General features: G+C 37.2%; 1 pseudogene; it reads right to left on the bottom strand.

The window, feature by feature from the left end:
• The window catches only part of LOC103676306, a 22,326-nt pseudogene extending 4,398 nt beyond the window's left edge, over nucleotides 1–17,928 (bottom strand).
• Between the last annotated feature and the right edge of the window lie 990 nt (nucleotides 17,929–18,918).

Genomic DNA, 18,918 nt, shown 5'->3' with positions numbered 1-18,918 from the left:
CTTCTAGTTTCAAAATGTTGTGGTTAGAAAAGTTGAATGGTGTGATGTCAATCTCTTTGTATTTGTTGAGACCTGTTTTATGACCTAGTATGTGACCTATTCTGGAGAATATCCCATGTGCACTTGAAAAGAATGTGTGTTTGACTTCTTTGTCAATTTGAATGCCTTTTATTTTTTTGTTGTCTGATTGCTGTTGCAAGGACCTCTAGTACTATGTTGAACAATAATGGTGAGAGTGGGCATCCTTGTCGTGTTCCTGATCTTAAGGGAAAGGCTTCAGCTTTTCCCCATTGAGAATGATATTTGCTTTAGGCTTTTCATAGATGGTTTCTTTTTTTTTAAAGATTTTATTTATTTATTTGACAGATAGAGACAGCCAGTGAGAGAGGGAACACAAGCAGGAGGAGTGGAGAGGAAGAAGCAGGCTCCCAGCAGAGGAGCCTGACGTGGGGCTCGATCCCAGGACTCCGGGATCACGCCCTGAGCTGAAGGCAGACACTTAACGACTGCGCCACCCAGGCGCCCCTTCATAGATGGTTTTTATGAAATTGAGGAATATACCTTTTATCCCTACACTCTGAAGGGTTTTAATCAGGAAAGGATGCTGTATTTTGTCAGTGCTTTTCCTGCATCAACTGAGAGGATCATATGGTTCTTGTCTCTTCTTTTATCAATGTGATTTATCACACTGATCAATTTGCGAATGTTAAACCACCCTTGCATCCCAGGGATGAATCCCACTTGGTCATGATGGATAATCCTTTTAATGTACTGTTGGATCCTATTAGCTAGGATCTTGTTGAGAATTTTGGCACCCATATTCATCAGGGATATCAGTCTGCAATTCTCCTTTTTGATGGGGTCTTTGCCTGGTTTGGGGATCAAGGTAATACTGGCCTCATAGAATGAGTTTGGCAGTTTTCCTTCTGTTTCTAGTTTTTGAAACAGCTTCAGGAGAATAGGTATTATTTCTTCTTTGAATGTTTGGTAAAATTCAATAATTGTAAATATTTATGCACCTAACAAGTGAGCACCCAAATATATAAAACAATTAAAGACAAACATAAAGGAACTAATTGATAATAATACAATAATAGTCAGGGGAATCTGTCAGGCCCTGGACTCTTGTTTTTGGGAAGGTTTTTGATCACTGCTTTAATCTCTTCATGACTATTAGCCATCAGGGAAATTCAAATCAAAACCACCTTGAGATACCACCTTACGCTAGTTAGAATGGCAAAAATTGACAAGGCAAGAAACAACAAATGTTGGAGAGGATGTGGAGAAAGGGGATCCCTCTTACACTGTTCGTGGGAATGCAAGTTGGTATATAGCCACTGCAACAGAGTCCCGTGCAAAAATAAGTATCACATTGATAAAAGAAGAGACAAGAACCATATGATCCTCTCAGTTGATGCAGGAAAAGCACTGACAAAATACAGCATCCTTTCCTGATTAAAACCCTTCAGAGTGTAGGGATAAAAGGTATATTCCTCAATTTCATAAAAACCATCTATGAAGGGGCGCCTGGGTGGCGCAGTCGTTAAGTGTCTGCCTTCAGCTCAGGGCGTGATCCCGGAGTCCTGGGATCGAGCCCCACGTCAGGCTCCTCTGCTGGGAGCCTGCTTCTTCCTCTCCTACCCCCGCTGCCTGTGTTCCCTCTCTTGCTGGCTGTCTCTATCTGTCAAATAAATAAATAAAATCTTTAAAAAAAAAGAAACCATCTATGAAAAGCCTAAAGCAAATATCATTCTCAATGGGGAAAAGCTGAAGCCTTTCCCTTAAGATCAGGAACACGACAAGGATGCCCACTCTCACCATTATTGTTCAACATAGTACTAGAGGTCCTTGCAACAGCAATCAGACAACAAAAAAGAATAAAAGGCATTCAAATTGACAAAGAAGTCAAACACACATTCTTTTCAAGTGCACATGGGATATTCTCCAGAATAGGTCACATACTAGGTCATAAAACAGGTCTCAACAAATACAAAGAGATTGACATCACACCATTCAACTTTTCTAACCACAACATTTTGAAACTAGAAGTCAACCCAAAGAAAAATTTTAGAAAGACCACAAATACATGGAGGTTAAACAACATGTTACCAAACAATGAATGGGCCAACCAGGAAATCAAAGAAGAAATAAAAAATACATGAAAACAAATGAAAATTAAAACACAATGGTCCAAAACCATTTGGATGCAGCAAAAGTGGTCCTAAGAGGGAAGTATATAGAAATAAAGGCCTACCTGAAGAAGCAAGTAAAATCTCAAACAACTTACACCTAAAGAAGCTAGAAAAAGAACAACAAAGCCTAAAGCCAGCAGAGGGAAGGAAGTATTAAAGATCAGAACACAAATAAATGATTTAGAAGCTAAAAAAACAATAGTACAGGTCAATGAAACTAGTAGCTGGTTCTTTGAAAAAACGTAATAACATTGATAAACCTCTAGTCAGACTTATCCAAAAGAAAAGAGAAAAGACTCAAATAAATAAAATCACAGATAAGCTAGGAGAAATAACCAGAAATACAAACAATTATAAGAGAATATTATGAAAAACTGTATGCCAACAAATTGGACAACCTGGAAGAAATGGACAAATTTTTAAACACATATAAACTACCAAAACTGAAGCAGGAGGAAAGAGAAAACTTGAACAGACTGATAACCAGCAAGGAAATGTAATCAGTTATGAAAATCTCCCAATAAACAAAAGTCTAGGGCCAGATGGCTTCACAGGCAAATTCTACCAAACATTTAAAGAAGAGTTAATACCTTTTCTTATGAAACTATTCCAAAAAATAGAAGAGGAAGGAAAACTTCCAAATGCATTCTATGAGGTCAGCATTACCCCAATACCAAAACCAGATAAAGCCTCCACTAAAAAAGAGAATTACAGGCCAACATTCCTGATGAATATGGATGCAAAAATTCTCAATAAAATACTAGCAAACTAAATGCAACAGCACATTAAAAGAATCATTCACCACAATCAAGGGGCATTTATTCCTGGGTTGCAAGTGTATTTCAGTATTTGCAAGTCAATCAATGTGATATACAACATTAATAAAAGAAGGGATAAGAACTATATGAGCCTTTCAATAGATGCAGAAAAATCATTTCACAAAGTACAGCACCCATTTGTGATAAAAACCCCTCAACAAAGTGTGGTTAGAGGGAACATACCTCAACATACTGGAGGACGTATATGAAAAACCCACAGTGAATATCATAAATGTGGAAAAACTGAGAGCTCTTCCTCTAAGGTCAGGAATATGACAGGGATGTCCATTCTCACTACTATTATTTAACATAGTACTGGAAGTCCTAGCCAGAACAATCACACAAGAAAAAAATAAAAGACATCCAAATCGGCAAGGAAGAAGTAAAGTTGTCATGATTTACAGATTACATGATACTCTATGTAGAAAACCCTAAAGACTCCACCACAACCTGCTAGAAGTGATACACGAATTCAGTAAATTTGCAGGATACAAGATCAATGTACAAAAACCTGTTGCTTTTGCAAATATCTTCTCCCATTCCGTGGGCTGCCTCTTAGTTTTTCTGACTGTTTCCTTGGCTGTGCAGAAACATTTAATCTTGAGGAAGTCCCATAAATTCATTTTATCTTTTGTTTCTCTTGCCTTTGGGGATGTATCATGAAAAAGGTTGCTTTGGCCGATGTCGTAGAGGTTGCTGCCTATGTTCTCCTCTAGAATTTTGATGGATTCCTGTCTCACATCAAGGTCTTTCATCCATTTGGAGTTTATTTTTGTGTATGGTGTGAGATAGTGGTCAAGTTTCATTCTTTTGCATGTAGCTGTCCAATTTTCCCAGCACCATTTATTGAAGAGACTGTCTTTTTCCCACCGGATGTTTTTTCCTGCTTTATCAAATATTAGTTGCCCAAAGAGCTGAGGGTCCATTTCTGGGCTCTCTATTCTGTTCCATTGGTCTATGTGAAGATATTTGCAAATGACACTACAGATAAAGGACTGGTATCCAAGATCTACAAAGAACTTCTCAAACTCAATACACGAGAAACAAATAAACAAATCAAAAAATGGGCAGAAGATATGAACAGACACTTTTCCAATGAAGACATACAAATGGCTAACAGACACATGAAAAAATGTTCAAAATCATTAGCCATCAAGGAAATTCAAATCAAAACCACTGCAGATACACCTACGCCAGTTAGAATGGCAAAAATAGACAAGCAAGAAACAACAATTGTTGGAGAGGATGTGGAGAAAGGGGATCCCTCCTACATTGTTGGTGGGAATGCAAGTTGGTACAGCCACTCTGGAAAACAGTGTGGAGGTCCTTAAAAGTTAAAAATTGAGCTACCCTATGATCCAGCCATTGCACTACTGGTGTTTACCCCAAAGATACAGACGTAGTGAAGAGAAGGGCATATGCACCCCAATGTTCATAGCAGAATGTCCACAATAGCTAAATCGTGAAGGAGCTGAGATGCCCCAACAGATGACTGGATTACAGTTGTGGTCCATATATACAATGGAATTACTCAGCAATCAGAAAGAACGAGTTCTCAACAATTTGCTACAACATGGACGGCACTGGAGGAGATAATGCTTGAAAAAGTCAAGCAGAGAAAGACAACTATCATATGATTTCTCTCATCTATGGAACATAAGAACTAGAATGATCAGTAGGGGAAGAAAGGGATAAAGAAAGGGGGGTTAATCAGAAGGGGGAATGAAACATGAGAGACTATGGACTATGAGAAACAAACTGAGGGCTACAGAGGGGAGGGGGGTGGGGGATTGGGATAGACCGGTGATGGATAGTAAGGAGGGCACATATTGCATGGTGCACTGGGTGTTATACACAACTAATGAATCATTGAGCCTTACATCGAAAACCGGGGATGTACTGTATGGTGACTAACATAATATAATAAAAAATCATTATTAAAAAAAAAACCTGTTGCATTTCTATACACCAATAATAAAGCAGCAGAAAGAGAAATCAAGGAATCAACCCCATTTACAATTGTACCCCAAACCATAAAATACTTAGGAATAAACCTAACCAAAGAGGTGAAAAGACCTGTATCCTGAAAACTATAAAATACTGATGAAAGGAACTAAAGAGGACACAAAGAAATGGAAAGACATTCCATGCTTATGGATTGGAAGAACAACTTATATTAAAATGTCTGTACTGCCCAAAGCAATCTACACATTCAATGCACTCCCTATCAAAATACCAACAGCATTTTTCACAGAGCTAGAACAAACAATCCTAAAGTTTGTATGGAACCAAAAAAGACACCGAATAGCCAAAGCAACCTCGAAAAAGAAAAGAAAAGCTGGAATCATCACAATTCTGGATTTTGACATATATTACAATGCTGTAGTCATCAAAACAGTGTGTGCTGGCACAAAAATAAACAAATTGATCAATAGAACAGAATAGAAAACCCAGAAATAAACCCACAACTATATAGGTCAATTGATCTTCAGTAAAGAAGGAAAGATTATCCAAAAGGAAAAGGACAATCTCTTGAACAAATGGTGTTCAGAAAACTGGACAACACCATGCAACTTTCTTACACCATGCAGAAAAATAAATTCAAACTGGATTAAGACCTAAATGTGAGACCTGAAACCATGAAAATTTTAGAGAAGAACATAGGCAGTGACCTCTTTGACATTGTCCATAGCTACTTCTTCCTAGATATATCTCCTGAGGCAAGGGAAACAAAAGCAAAACTAAATTATTGGGACTTCATAAAAATAAAAAATGTCTGTATAGCGAAGGAAACAACTAAGAAAACTGAAAGGTAATGTATGGAATGGGTGAAGATACTTGAAAAAGACATTTCCAATATAGGATTAGTATCCAAAATACATAAGGAACTTATAAAACTCAACACTCAAAAAACAATAATCCATGGGACACCTGGGTGGCTCAGTTATTAAGTGTCTGCCTTCGGCTCAGGTCATGATCCCAGCGTTCTAGGATCGAGCCCCGCATTGGGCTCCCTGCTCAGTGGGAAGCCTGCTTCTCCCTCTCCCACTCTCCCTCCTTGTGTTCCCTCTCTCACTGCCTCTTTCTCTGTCAAATAAAGAAATAAAATCTTAAAAATAAAACAAAAAACAAATAATCCAATTAAAAATGGGCAGAAGACATGAAAAGACATTTTTCCAAGGAAGACATACAGATGGCCAACAAACACATGAAACGATGTTCAACGTCACTGATCATTAGGAAAATACAAATCAAAACTATAATGAGATATCACCTCACACCTGCCAGAATAGCTAAAATCAACAACACAAGAAACAACATGTGTTGGTGAAGATGTGCATAAAGGAGAACCCTCTCTCACTGTTGGTGGAAATGCAAATTGGTGCTCCCACTGTGGAAAACAGTATGGAGATTTCTCAGAAAGTTAAAAATAGAAGTATCCTATAATCCAGCAATCTCACTACTGGGTATTTACCCAATGAATACAAAAATACTAATTCAAATGGATACATGTATTCCTATGTTTATAGCAGCATTACTTTCAATAGTCCAATTATGGAAACAGCCCAAGTGTCCATTGACTGATGAATGGATAAGGAAGCTGTGGTACATACATACAATAGAATATTACTCAGCCATGAAAATGAGTGAAATCTTGCTATTTGCAATAATGTGAATGGAGCTAGAGAGTATTATGTTAAGTGAAATAAGTCAGTCAGAGAAAGACAAATACCAAATGATTTCACTCATATGTGGGACTTAAGAAACAAAAGAAATGAGCAAAAGCAAACAAAGAGAGAGAGGCAAACCAAGACGTTGACTCTTAACTATAGTGAACAAACTGCTGGTTACCAGAGGGGAGGGGGTGGGGGGGGATGGGTTAAATAGGTGGTGGGAATTAAGGAGCGGACTCATGGTGAGCACCAGGTATTGTATGGAAGTGTTGAATCACTCTATTTGATCCTGAAACTACTACACTCTATGTTAACTAACTAGAATTTAAATAAAAACTTAAAAAGTAACTATCTTCTCTTGTATCCAATATGAAGTACCTTCGAAGACATTTCCCAGTGTTTTCATTTTCCTTGATGTCTTATAAAATCACAAATGTGACTGTGATGTTTCACACAGGTATTCCTGAGCTTGAACATTACACTGGGTGACCTTGGGCAAGTTACTTTCAACTCTGGCACCAGTCATCTGCAACGTCAAGGTGTGAATGTAAAGCATGATTCTATGGCACAGGGCAGAATTCACTTCAGACTCAAGGAGTCCAGTGCTTGCCAACCCTTCAGCAGACCAGCAGTTGCCTCACACCTTGCTCAGCTGCTCTTCAAGCCAAACTGCACCACAGTCCTCTACCCATCCACGGCCCTCCACACATGCAGCCCCCATGCCATTGTGGCTTATGCTTTCATAGGCATGAACTGCTGCCACTCTGCACGTGTTCCTGTGCTGTCTCAGCCTCCACATGGTGGCAGAGATTCTGGAGCCCACACTCCCAGTCCATGGGGACTCATGGTTCTGCAAATTTTGAGTACAGCATAAGGATTATGGATATTGATGTCAGGCCTAGGTTCTAGTCCAAGTTTTAATTGACCCAGCAGTCATTTAACCTCTTTGAGACTCAGTTTCCTCATCTGTAATACTGTGGTAAAGATAGGGCCCATTGCTCAAGGTAGTTGTGATACTTAACAGATCATTTTGTTAATTAAGATGCTTTATCACAGTGCTCGGCACCCAATAAATGTGGTTTCTGTAGTCATTTTTGTGTCATTCCAAGCAGTGTAAGGGGTACAGAAGTGAGTAAGCCATGGTTTTTGTTTTTGAGGAGCTTGTGATGAGCACTGGGTGTTATAAGCAACTAATGAATTGTTGAACACTACCTCAAAAACTAATGATGTACTATATGTTGGCTAATTGGACATAATAATAAAAAAGTAAGGATATAATGGATATGCAAATAGCTACTATAAGAGCTATAGCTCTTATAAGATAAATGCCACAGAGGTAGGGTTACCAAATGCTGTGAGTTCAAAACCTTGAATTGTGGTAACTGATGTCAAAATTTTGTATCTAACTGTTACATGTGTGATTTTGTTAACCCTGATGTCTGGGAACACAGTGTTAAAGCTAGGAGGGCGAGTATGCTGACATCCTCTTTCCTATATCCATTGACAGACACTACTACATGATCTCAGATATGGCCTTAAAATTTTTTACTACTGCTTCAGGCATCATTACTATCAATTGGATTTGTCCTTGAAATAAAGTATACCTGAAGTATGATGCTCCTGGGAGAACATCAAGAAGAAGGGGACATAGGCTAACAGTACCAAGTAGTAGAGGTAAAAGAGATAGAAAGGTATCAATTTTGAAGAAAATTATCACTGGTGAATATTGAGAGACAAATCATATCAAGTTGTAATGTATGATCCATAGTAAAAGCCATAGAGTTGGAGCTTAAAGTGGATAGAATTAATAGCTGTTGGAGTTGTGGGCATCAAGGAGCTTTGAAGATAACTTGGATGGACAGTCTAAAGAAATCTTGAAGTTGCCCATAATGGTGGTAGAAATTGCGGTGGAAAACAAGAACTGACTATATGCCAAAGAGCAATGACTTAGGACACAGTAGATTATAACAAGGAAGATTTGTTAACATGTTCACTCCCTTTACTAGATAGTGGCATGTAAAACCCAAGCAATTATATCTTATTTTCTTTGAATCCCAGGATTTAAATGCAGAGTACAAAACATTGAATGAATTGGTGATCATCAAGCAAATGAATGCTGACAACTTATTTGAGCACAAGTTGAAAAATGACCCTAATAGAGATTAGTTTGGGACTAAAGAGAAGTAACGAAAACTGAGTTTCCCTTGAGCAAATCGTATCCTCCTTTTCCTGGGTATTCAAAAGGTAATTTGTCCTACTAAGAATTCATTCTTATATCAGTCTATGCCAAAGATACTTTATCTGCAAGTTAGAAACACCTACATACCTTTTTAAAAATCCAATTGCTCCAGCTGCTCCTCAGACAAATCAAATTAGAATCTCTGGAGGTGTGATCTAGTCTTCAGTATTTCCTACACTTTTTTTTAAAGGTTTATATTTCTAAGTAATCTCTATACCAAGTGTGGCGCTTGAATTTACAACCCTGAGATCAAGAGTGGCATACTCTACTGACTGAGCCAGTCAGGCATGCCTAGTCTTTCATATTTTTAAAAGCTCCCCAGGTCAGGGCACTTGATATAATGAATACTGAGTTTTATACACAACTGATGGATCACTAAATTCTGCCTCTGAAACTAATAATACATATATGTTAATTAATTGAATTTAAATAAATAAATAGATAAATAAATAAATGCTCCCCAGGTAATTTATGCTGCCAAGATTCAGAACGATGGGATTGAGGCTAGATAAAACAAGATGCAAGTGTACTAAATTATCTAATTACACAAAAATTCAACATTACAGTTAGAATTAATTTTTAGCAATTTTCTGTAAGAAATGAAGTATCTCAGTTCTCAACTTCTACTTAAAATGTTTATCCCATAATTACATAGTACCTGGAAGCCTACAGATGGGTTGTGTTTGGCCCTCATAATGCTGAAACTTTTTGAATTGATGGCCAACATTTAAAAATCAGATTTCACATAAAAATGAGAACTTGCAACTTCTCTTCACAATTAGAAGCACCAGTAACATGATGTTTGCATTCCCTAGTGGAAGAAGTCAAAACTCAGTAGATGCTGCCCCATTTAGATAGAAATGGTCATTGAATTTTCTTTTTTTCACTTTGATTAGAAATTTATCAATTTTATTGATCTCATAGAACCAGATTTTGGGTTCATTGATCTTCCATTGTTTTAATTTTTTCTCTTTCATCAGTTTCTACTTTGATCTTAATTATTCCCTTTCTTCTGCTTACTTTGGGGTTAATTCTCTCTCTGTGCCACCCAGGCACCTCTACTGGGACTTGTTTTTATTCCACAGACTATGATTCATTTGTTAAGTGTTCCATGTGTACTTGAGAAGAATGTATATTCTACTGTTGCTCAGTAGAGTGTTCTATAAATGTCAGTCAAGTCTAGCTGGTTGATTGTGTTGTTCAAGTCTGCTTCATATCCTTGATAATTTTCTGCTTATATTTTCTATCAGATATGAGAGAAGAGTATTGAAGTCCTTGACTATAATTGTGGATTTGAATATTTCACTTTGCAGTTGTGAGATAATAGAAAAAATATATATTGTCTCAGCCCCGAGTTTCTGGCACAGAGTTCCTAAAACCTTGTAAATTCCTAAATGTTAAGAGTACCAGGAGCATCTTTTGTTATGATATTTGCTCTTTGACCCTCGTTCCCGACACAGGGCTCCTGAAACCCTTGCGAATTCTCAAGTGATAAAAGGACTAGTGATGTGGGAAACAAAGGCGAAAGAAATGTAGCTTAAATTAAAATCTCCTGGGGCGCCTGGGTGGCTCAGTGGTTGAGCGTCTGCTTTCGGCTCAGGGCGTGATCCCAGGATCCTGGGATCAAGCACCATGTAGGGCTCCTCCTCTGGGAGCCTGCTTCTTGCTCTCCCACTCCCCCTGCTTGTGTTCCCTCTCTCACTGGCTGTCTCTCTCTCTGTCAATAAATAAATAAAATCTTAAAAAAAAAAATCTCCTTACAGCTTGCAGCCCACTGATAGATACCTGAAACATACAGAGCGTGACCTTCCTCAAGGAACTCATGGCTGCCCTAGTGCCTTAATGTTTAAAAGGAACCTGATCTTGGCAGCAGCTGGCCCCTCAAGGTCCTGAAGCCTTGCTTCCAGATTCTTGGAGACTTGCACTATCCCTAACTCCCACAAATTAAAAACCATACAATCCATCACTCCTCACAATCCCAGTATAGCCCTTTCTGCCCACAGGTCCTGTCCCATGAATAGGGAAGGGGTTAAGGTATAGGCAGAAGAAAGAGGAGGCCCCTGACTACTCTGACTGGGCTCTGAAACTATTCCTGGCAGGAATAGTCCCCAAGACGGGACAAGAATCTCATGGCCGCAAGCTTTCCAGTCAGTTCTCAATAAAGACTGCCGCTAAAGGCCCTCAGTGGTAACCCATTTGAGACCCCTCTCACTCTAGAGAGCTTTTTTCTTTCCTTTCTGCTCTCACCGTCACTTAATAAACTTACACTTCACTTCACCCTTTTGTGTCCATGAGATTCATTCTTGGACTCCGTGAGACAAGAACCCTGCAATCCGGCAACACTAGGAGCATCTTTTGTTCCAGTGAGGTGACTCTAGGTGGGATCTTGGATAGGTGATTGGTCACCAGAAAGTCCAAGCTAAGATTAGAAGCTTGGAGTTTTCAGCACTATCCACCTCATTCCCATCCTCCAGAAAGGGGCAAGGGCTGGGAATTGAGTTAATAATTGACTATGCCTATGTGAGAAAGTCCCCATAAAATCCCAGTAAGTATGAGATTCAAAGAGCTTCTAGGTTGGTGAACACACCCACATACCAAGAGGGTGATGCACCCCAACTCCATGGGGATAGACATCCTGGTGCTCAGGACCATCTCAGACCTCATCTTATGTATCTCTTCATCTGACTGTTCCTCTCTATCTTCAATCATATCCTTAATAAACCAGCAAATGGGGGCACCAGGGTGGCTCAGTTAGTTAAGTGGCTGCCTTTGGCTCAGGTCATGATCTCAGGGTCAGGGAATTGAGCCCCATGTCTGGCTCCCTGCTCAGTGGGGAGTCTGCTTTTCCCTCTGCCCCTCCCCACCCCCTGCTCATGCTCTCTCTCTCTCTCTCAAATAAATAAATAAATTTTTAAAAAAATAAGTAAGCTGGTAAACATAAGTGTTTCCCTGAGTCTTACGAGTCACTATAGCAAATTAATCATATTTAAAGATGAGGTTGTGGGAGCCTCAGAATTATAACCCATTAGTGAGAAGCACAGGTCTTGTGGGCCTGAATTCTTAACCTGTGGACCTGATGCTATCTTCAGGTAGATAGTTTCAGAACTGAATTGAACTGAGTTAAATTGTAGGACACCAAGTTGGTGTAGCAGAATTGCTTGATTGGGAAAACCCCACACACATATCTGGTGTCAGAAGTGTTATAAGTGTGGCAGTACTGTGAGAATAAAGGAAAAACACTGGAGGAGAACTGGATTTTATCCTAACACAACAGTACTATCAGGTTTTTCTCCATGTATTTTGATGCTCTCTTATTAGGTAGATAGACATAATTGTTATATCCTCTTACCTAATTGACTAATTTATCATTATTAAATACCCTTGTTTTAATGTGGTAATACTCTTTGCCCTAAAATCTGCTTTGTCTCTTCTTTACACTAGCGTTAACATGGTATATTTTTATCAAACTTTATATTTTTTTTTCTATTTGTGTCTTTAAAAGTAAAGTGTACCTCTTACTGGGCAGCAGATAGTTGTTTCATTTTTATCCAATCTGCCAAGCTATGACATTAAACTGGAATGTCCAGACCAGTTATATTTTGTCATTATTGATATGGTTTGGTTTGAGTTTAGTATTTTTCTATCTTTTATTTGTCTTATTTGTTCTCTGTTCCTTTTTCTCTCATTTTCTGCCTTCTTTTCCATTAGTCAAGTATTTTTCTGAATCCATTTTATCCCTGTTATCAGCTTATTACTTATAACTTTTTAATTTTTTTATTTTAGTCATCAGTCTTGGATTTATGACATGCATCTTTAACTTACTGTAGTCTACCTTCAAGTAATATTACACCAGTTTGGGTACAATATAAAATCTTTAAAATAGCTTGCCCATTCTTGCCTCTTGACCTTTATTCCATTATTATATATATTTTACTTTTACATATGTTATAAAACGTACAATACATATTATTATTATTTTTGTTTAAACAGTCAATTTTCTTTTCAAAAGTTTTAAATAAGAAAAACACTTCCTTATCCATTTTGTTACCATTTCTAGAGGAAAAACACCCTTCTGTGTGTCTCCTCCACTCTCAATACTCTACTACAATACTACTTCACTTCTAACACCAGAGGGGTGTGTGTGTGTGTGGTGTGTGTAGAGAGCCATTCCCCCATACCAAACAATTCTTCATCAGTTGAGTTTCCTACAATTTAATTTCACAGGTTAAAGGCTCAGCGCCACAAAACTGCCCCCCATAACTTCAGACACCAATTGCAAGTCCAAGTTGTTACCTATGCTTCTGACCTACTGACTATGAATCAGAGTTTCACATGACCCCCCCCTTCCTGAGTTTGATTAATTTGCTAAAGAAGCTCACATAACTTAGGAAAATATTTACTTAGTAGATTACTGGTTTATTATAAAAGGATATAATTGATGAACAGCCAGATGGAAGAGATACATAGGAGAGAGTTTCCATGCTCTCTCAGGGCACACAATTCTCCTCACATCTCCAAATATTCACCAACCTGGAAGTTCTCTGAACCCATCCATTTAGGTTTTCATCGAGGCTTTATTACAAAGGAGTGATGGATTAAATCTTTGGCTGTAAGTGATTGAACTCAATCTCCAGCCCTCCCCCTTTCCTACAGGTTGGGGAGGGTAGATAGAACTGAAAGTTCCAACCTTGTTATCAGGTTTGGTTCCCCTGGCAACCAGTCCCCATCCTGAAAGGCATTCCAAAAGTCACCTCATTAACATAATCTCAGGTGTTGTTGAAAGGGGTTTGTTATGAATAACAAAAGACATCCACTTCACCTTTATGCTCTGAAACTATTTCAGGAACTGAGAACAAAGACCAAATAGTATAACAAAAGATGTCCTTATGGCTCTTAAGAAATTATAAGGATTTTAGGAAATACTTGCCAGGAGTAGTGAACAAAGATCAAATATGTATTTATTATAAATAGTAATATCACACCATTTCTGGCCCTCTTCATTCCTTTCTATAGATGCATATTTTTACTGCTCTCGTTTTCCTTCTGCAAGAAGCACTTTCTTTAACATTTCTTATAGTACGGGCCTGCCAGTAATAAATTATTTCAGCTTTTGTAAGTCTGAAAAAATGTCTTTATTTTATCTTCACTTTCAAAAGATATTCTTGTCAGATACAGAATTTTACCTTGACTTTTTTTTTTCTTTCGGTATGTTAAAAATGCTTCTTCACTGTCTTGTGTGCATTGTTTCCAAGGAGAAGTAAGACGTCATCGTTATTTTTGTTCCTCCAGACATAACATGGCTTTATCTCTGGATGTTTTAAAGATTTTCTCTTCTTCACTGGTTTTAAGCAATTTGATCATAATATACACAAGTGTAGTTTTCTTCATTTTTCTTGTGCTTGAAATTTATCTTCCTGTTTCTTTATGTTTATAGTTTTCATCATTAGAAATTTGCGGCTATTATTTCTTTAGTTTTTTTCTCTTTCCTCTCCTCTTTGAGACACTCCAATTATCCATCCATTAGTCATTTGGTAAATTGTCCTGCAACTCACTGACCTCACTGATACTCTGTTCATTTTGTAGAATTCATTTTTTCCTCTGTGTCTTATTTTGGATAGTTTATGCCATCAACTACGTTAATCTTTTTTTTCCTGCAGTGTCCAATCTGCCATTAATTCTATCCATCATATTTTACATCGAACAAATTTTTGTTTTCATCTCCAGAATGTCTATTTGGGTCTTCTTATATATATTCCGTGTCTCTACTTAATTTTCTGAACAGATGAAATATAGTTATAATGTCTATTTAAATGTCTATGGCTCCTAATTATAACATCTCTATCAGCCTTGGATCAGTTCCAATTGTTTTAATTTTCTCCTCAATATAATTTATATTTTTATGCATTCTTTTCAGTCTTTGTAACGTTCCATTGGATATTAGCCAGACATTGTAGATTTTACCTTGTTAATACTGAATATGTCTGTATTCTTTCAAATATTCTTGACATAGTTCTGGGACATGTTAAGGTACCTGAAAATACTTTGATCCTATAGGTCATGCTTTTAAGTTTTGTTACAGGACTGGAATGGTGTTCAATATAGGCCTAATTATTCCCCTACCAAAGCTACCCTTCTGTGTACTCTACCCAATGCCCAATGAATTTTGAGGTTTTCTAGTGTGACTGGTGGGAACAGGCATTGTTTCTGGCCCTGCATTCACTCCAGACACTGTTAGCTCTAATCCTTTTGGGTGATTCTCTACCTGACCTTGAGGGTACTTTCCTCAAATGCGTGTTCTGATCAGTCCTCAGCTGAATGCTAAAGGGGACTCTTTGTAGATATCTGGGGTTTTATCCTTGTGCAGTTTCTCCTCTTCAGTTCTCTCTCCTGAAAATTCTAGCCATCTAGGTCTTTCTGGACATTCAGTTCTATCTTCTCAATGCAGGGAGTCCATCAGTCTTTTCTTCAATTCTCCTTCCCTGCACCATAGCCCAGAAAAATCTCTTAAGGCAATAAACTGGGGAAATCTTTGAGCTCACCTCATTTGTTTCCATATTTGACTCTCTGGATCTCCAGTGTCTTGAAAACTGATGTTTCATATGATTTGAAACATTTTTTGTTGTCTCAGCTATGAGGGTAAATCTGATCTTTTTTACTCCATATTGCCCATAAGCAAAAGCATCTGTTCTTTTTTTAAATATCTTTTAAATTGAGGTATTTTACAAGCAGTAATATGCACTACTCGTGTGTGCACAGCTCAATTATTTATATATCTGTGTAATCACCATCAAGATATTTAAAATTTCAAGGACTTCTAGAAGGCTCCCTCATCCCTCTCCATTGCTGTTTTATTGGAAGCTAACCACCTTGTTCTTTCACTTTGACCTTGAGGAAACTTACACTACAGTCGGGATAAAGCCATGTCATTTTATTGCTGCTGCACTTCAACTATAAATCCCTGTCTTCTAGAAGTAGTCTCATTTCATATATTCTCTATTTTTTTTAAAGATGGCCATTACAAAATAGAGTGAATTTTTTGCTTTATTTTTTTATTGAGGTGTAATTGACATATAACATTATATTATTTTCAGCCGTATAGCATAGTGATTCAGTACACATATATATTGTGAAATGATCACCACAAGTCTAGTTAATATCCATCATTATACATAGTTACAAAAAATTTTTTTCTTGTGATGAGGACTTTTAAGATTTACTCCCTTAGCAACTTTCAATGCAATGCAGTATTATTAACTATAGTCACCATGCTTACATTACATCGCATAACATATTTATTTTATAACTGGAAATTTATGCCTTTTGACCCCCTTCACTCATTTTGCCCATCCCCTACTCTCTGCCTCTGGCAACCAGTTTGTTCTCTGTATCTGTGAGCTTGGTTTTTGTTTTGTTTTGTTTTAAATTCCACTGTAAGTAGGATCATACAGTATTTGTCTTTCTCTGTCTAACTTATTTCATTTAGCATTAATGCCCTCATGGTTCATACATGTTGTTGCAAATGGCAAGATTTCCTTCTTTTTTATGGCTGAATAGTATTCCTGTGTGTGTGTGTGTGTGTGTGTGTGTGTGTGTGTGCAACACATCTTCTTTATCCATTTTTCCATTGATAGACAGACACTTAAATTGCTTGCATATCTTGGCTATTGTAAATAGTCCTGAGATGAACATGGGGGTGCATAGATCTTTTCAAATTAGTGATTTGGTTTTGCTTTCTTTTTTTAAAATAATTTTTATTTTGTTATATTAGTCACCATACAGTACATCCCCAGGTTTTGATACAATGTTCCATGATTCATTATTTGCATGTAACACCCAGTGCTCCATGCAATACGTGCCCTCCTTAATACCCATCACTGGCCTAGCCCAATACCCCCCCCCGACACCCTCAGTTTGTTTCCTTCAAAAAAAAAGATGGTGGAGGAGTAGGGGGACCCTATTTCAGCCAGTCCCCTGAATTGAGCTGTGTATCTACCAGACCATTCTGAACACCCACGAAATCAGCCTGAGAAGTAAGAAGATATACCTGGATCTCTACAAATGAACATCTCCAGTGCTGGGTATCGAGGTACAAAGCGGTGATTTCTTTTTCTTTGGATAAATACCCACAAGTAGAATTGCTGGATCATATGGTAGTTCTATTTTTAATATTCAAGGAAACTTCATACTATTTCCTATAGTTGTGGAACCAATTTACATTCCCACTAACAGTGCAAGAGGGTTCCCTTTTCTCCACATTCTCGCCAATACTTTTTTCCCAAAATACTCAGCCTACTTAAATATACAGATTTTCCAAGTTTTATACTATAACCCACCCCAATCTCACTATTATCAGTTGTTTATCATTCACACAGTTGAATATTAAAAGACAGTAGCAAAGCTGAGGGGTGCTAATGGAATTATGATTATGACTTTGCTCAGAAATAAATAGTGATTTCCTCTTTTTCATTATTTTTTGCCTACACAGTAAGTCAAAAACTCTATTTTAAATACATGATATGCTTTTCTAAGTTTATGATTTTTTTGTCTGCCAATTACCAATATTTCACATTTCCCAGACCTCAGCAACCAAGAAATAAAGTAATAATTAAAGAGGAATATTCCTTTAATTCTGCTCTCACTTAGTGTTTAGAAACTTCAATCCTTGCCAAATTCTACCTAAATGGCTTTGAATGAAACTAAGGAGGTTTCTTATGCCCCCAGGTTTTCTCACCTTGATCATTATCAAAATCATCTCAGAACTATCTCAGATCCCATACTCAAGGAACTGTTACAGTTCCTTTTATTTTGTATTCTGCTTTTATTACCATAATCTTTCCCTAAAACTCAATCTTTGGGTCCCTGAGGCAGGACTGGTGGACAGTCTGAATGACTGACTAGGTTATATTTATCATTCTTCTCTTCATGGCTTTGACATGCATTTTCCTGATGGCTAATGATGTTGAGCGTCTTTTCATGAACTCACTGGCCGTTTGAGTAATGTCCATTTAGATCCATTGCCCATTTTTAAGTTGGGTTATTTGTCTTTGTTTTTGAGTTGTACAAATTCTTTATATATTACATATACAAGTCCTTTATCAAATATATTATTTACAAACATTTTCTCCCATTTTGAGTGGTTTCTTTTCACCTTCTTGATGGTATCCATTGAAGCATGAAAGGTTTTAATTTTGATAAGTCCAAATTTACCTATTAGCTTTTTATTTTGTTATTTGGACATTTGTAGCATATCTAAGAGGGCTTTGCCTAACTTGTAGTCATGAAGATTTACTACTATATTTTTTTCTAAGATTTGTGCTTCAGCACTTATAGTTAGGTTTATAATCTACTTTTTGCTAATATTTGTATGTAGTATGAGGTAGGGTCAGGAGGCTTCATTCTATTCCTAGTCTGATGTTTTGTTTTGTTTTTTAATCATGAAAGGGTGTTGGATTTTGTCAAATACTTTTTCTGTGTCTGTCCAAATGATTATTTGGTTTTTGTCCTTTATTTTATTGATATGGTGTTGTACTTTAATAGATTTTCAGATGTTATACTAACTTTGCATTCTTTGAATATATTTCACTTGATCATGGAGTATAATTATGTATGTCAGTGAGTTTGGTTTGATAGTATTTTACTGAGGATTTTGGCATAAAGGTGTGTGGTTTTCTTTTCTTGTCATGCTTTTGCCTACCTTTGTTAGCAGGAAAATGCCAGCCTTATAGAATTTGGAAAATGTTTCTCTTCTATTTTCTGTAACAATTTATAGAAAATTGGTATTGATTGTAATTAAGTTATTTAAAAGTTTGGTAGAATTTATCAGTGAATTTGGACATGGACTTTCTCTTGTGGGAAGTTTTTTAAATTACAAATTCAATCTCTAGAGTTGTTATGGGTCTACTTTGATTTTCTATTTCTTGAATTTGTTTCAGTAGTTTCTTTCTAAGAATACGTACATTTCACCTAATCTATCTAATTTATTGGCAAACAGTTAT

Source organism: Ursus maritimus (genome assembly GCF_017311325.1).
Source record: "Ursus maritimus isolate PB19 chromosome X unlocalized genomic scaffold, ASM1731132v1 scaffold_X1, whole genome shotgun sequence".
Classification (NCBI taxonomy): Eukaryota; Metazoa; Chordata; class Mammalia; order Carnivora; family Ursidae; genus Ursus; species Ursus maritimus.
This window is presented reverse-complemented; position numbering and strand designations above follow the sequence as displayed.